The 3,418-nt window shown below is 36.9% G+C and overlaps 1 pseudogene; it reads left to right on the top strand.

Annotated features, from left to right (window-relative positions):
- The first annotated feature begins 990 nt into the window (after nucleotides 1-990).
- LOC107145177 lies at nucleotides 991-2,177 on the top strand (annotated as a pseudogene).
- The last annotated feature ends 1,241 nt before the right edge of the window (nucleotides 2,178-3,418 follow it).

The raw sequence follows: 3,418 nt of genomic DNA, 5'->3' as shown, positions 1-3,418 counted from the left end.
ATATCCCTGCCATAGCCCACCCCAAGACTTATCAAACTCACTAAAAAAGTATGCCAAATGTGTACTTTGAAAATCTTTCCCAAATGACCAGGGTATTCTGCTTCCCATCCACATCAAGCCCCTGTCTCCCACCTATCTCATACATATACAACCACAAAGCACTGTTCTACATGGCAGCTTGCTCCTCAATAGAATTATTCAAAACATACATTCCATGTGAAAAAGAAGAATATGGTTGTTAAAAGCTCAGATGGTGGAGTCAGGCTGGGCGTAAACTCAGGCTTTTGTATGTGTGACCTTGGCCAACTCATTCCCTAACACTACTGATGATAATAGTAGTCACAAGTAATACTGAATGTCTTCCCTGTTCCAAGCACTGGGCTAAACACTAAGCATGGGTTAATTCTTCAGCAAACTTATAAATCAGATGCTATTATTATCCTCATTTAACAGATGAGCAAATTAAGGGTTAGAGAGACAGTAAATAATTATTAACTTGCTTAGAGTTAGTTATAAAGCCAATCAGTAATGGAGTTGAAATAATACCAAAGTCATCTAACTCTAAGGTCTATGCACTTGGCCATTTCATTGTACTAGTTCTCAGAAATACAGAGAAGGTAAGAGAGAAAAACTTAAAGAAAAAAAGGAGTCCTTGAATCTTAGAAAGAATTCAGAATGAAAATCTATGCATAGTATTAGCCTAAAACTGTACTAGAAATCAGAAACAACTTAGAAACCAAGAATGGTTGCTAATGCACAAAGAAAAATAATGTGGTGTTTGCCCCTTATAGCATTCTATGGACATGAAAGGAATTCCCATCTATCGGCTTCTCCTCCATTACTAAACTGAGATGATGAATGGCAGATGTGATGTCATTGTCACATTTGGCCTTTTAATAGGCTTCTCCTGAAAGCACTGAATTGAAGTCTCATTTTGACAGCTGTTCAGCAGATAGAAAGCATCAAATACAAGCCACCCATTTTCCATCCGCCTTCTCTCCCACCTAAGTGCATGCTACCACCTCATGGAAGATTCGATGGATATGGACATGAGCCCCCTGAGGCCCCAGAACTACCTTTTCGGTTGTGAGCTAAAGGCTGACAAAGATTATCACTTTAAGGTAGATAATGATGAAAATGAGCACCAGTTATCATTAAGAACGGTCAGTTTAGGGGCTAGAGCAAAGGATGAATTACAAATTGTTGAAGCAGAGGCAATGAATTATGAAGGCAGTCCAATTAAAGTAACATTGGCAACATTGAAAATGTCTGTACAGCCAACAGTCTTCCTTGGGGGCTTTGAAATCACACCACCTGTGGTCTTAAGGTTGAAGTGCGGTTCTAGCTGTGGAGGAAGGTGCAGAGTCAGAAGATGAAGAAGAGGAGGATGTGAAACTCTTAAGTGTATCTGGAAAGTGATCTGTCCCTGGAGGGGGTAGCAAGGTTCTCCAGAAAAAAAAGTAAAACTTGCTGTTGATGAAGATGTCAAAGATGATGAAGATGATGATGATGATGAAGATGATGATGATTATGATGATGAGGAAACTGAAGAAAAAGCTCCAGTGAAGAAATCTATATGAGATACTCCAGCCAAAAATGCTGAAAAACCAGAATGGAAAAGACTCAAAACCATCAACACCAAGATCAAAAGGTCAAGAGTCCTTCAAAAAACAGGAAAAAACTCCTAAAACACCAAAAGGACCTAGTTCTGTAGAAGATATTAAAGCAAAAATGCAAGCAAGTATAGAAAAAGGTGGTTCTCTTCCCAAAGTGGAAGCCAAGTTCATCAATTATGTGAAGAATTGCTTCCGGATGACTGACCAGGAGGCAATACAAGATCTCAGGCAGTGGAGGAAGTCTCTTTAAGAAAATAGTTTAAACAGTTTGTTAAAATTTTCCGTCTTATTTCATTTCTGAAGCAGTTGATATCTGGCTATCCTTTTTATAATGCAAAGTGAGAACTTTCCCTACTGTGTTTGATAAATGTTGTCCAGGTTCTATTGCCAAGAATGTGTTGTCCAAAATGCATGTTTAGTTTTTAAAGATGGAACTTCACCCTTTGCTTGGTTTCTAAGTATGTATGGAATGTTATGGTAGGACATAGTAGTAGTGGTGGTCAGACATGGAAATGGTGGGGAGACAAAAATATACATGTGAAATAAACTCAGTATTTTAATAAAAAAAAGAAAGCATCAAATCCAAAATTGGAACAGAAAGCCACACAGCTCTGTAGAAGGAGGGGCTTTAGAAGGGATAAAGAAAAGAGGACAATAAAACAAAATATTTTGGAGAAGTTGAAAATAAATCTGAAAGAAAAAATATAAGCTAATTTGTAAATATTCACACACAAAAAAAACTTCTTGATTCTGTAGTGAACACTATTTACCCAGTTATGTGAATACAACTTCTAGCTTTCAACTTTCTAAATCAACCTATAGATAATCATAAAAGAGCTAGTTTTGGTTGCAAAATAGAATATAGCTATAATTGTTAAATCAAATTGGGCTCAACTGTGAGAAAACCCAAAATAGTTTTGACTTAAACATGATGGAGGCTTATCATCTTTCCGTATGAGCACAGCCTGCAGTCGTCTGGGACTGGTCTGGAACAGCTCATTAGAAGGCATTCAGGTCTCTTCCATCTACAGGAGGCTTCTATCTCAGAACCCATGAATGACTGCTCAAACAATAACTATCACATTCACATTTATATAGTGGGAAGGAGGAAGATGTAAAGAAAAATGTGACCTCTCCCTTCAGGGACATTTCCTGGAATTCACACTCAACATTACTACTTCCATCCTACTGGGTAACTACACAGCTATACTTAGTCACAGGGAGACTGGGAAAGGAAGGTTCTATTCTAGGCAGTCATGTGTCCAGGTAAATAGAGTTTCTATTGCTAAGAAGAAGGGAGGAATGAATATTGGGTGACAATATCTGGCCTTTGCCAATTATCATCTTTGACAATGTAAAAGAAGAGATAGCAAAATTTTTAAGATAATAATAGGTAAGAAAGCTGAACAATGAAGATAGTTACAAAATAAGGTATTAGGAAATACTATTTATATTTACAAAAACTATAAGTTCAAGTAAGAAATTTGATGTACTAAGTGATTTGGCTATTAGAGAAAAATGAAAGAAGGTGAGGAATCAACATAAGAAGGTTAAATCATAATTGTATTCTCTCTGGGAAACAGCTAGGGAGGGGTGAGAAGGAAAGCTGCAAGAGGAAATACAGTGACAGCCAACTTAGTGGAGAGAGTCTGAAAATTTAAACAAAGAAAAATTAATAGAAATTTTTTTAGGGTACAGGACAAGTTGGCTTCTAAATTAAAGACTTGTAGATTTATTCCATTTATGAATTCCTCTCCTCTCATACACATAAAAAAAAACTTAATCTATTCGTGATTCTTATG

The sequence above is a fragment of the Marmota marmota genome, unplaced genomic scaffold, assembly GCF_001458135.2.
Source record: "Marmota marmota marmota unplaced genomic scaffold, marMar, whole genome shotgun sequence".
NCBI lineage: Eukaryota > Metazoa > Chordata > Mammalia > Rodentia > Sciuridae > Marmota > Marmota marmota.
This window is presented reverse-complemented; position numbering and strand designations above follow the sequence as displayed.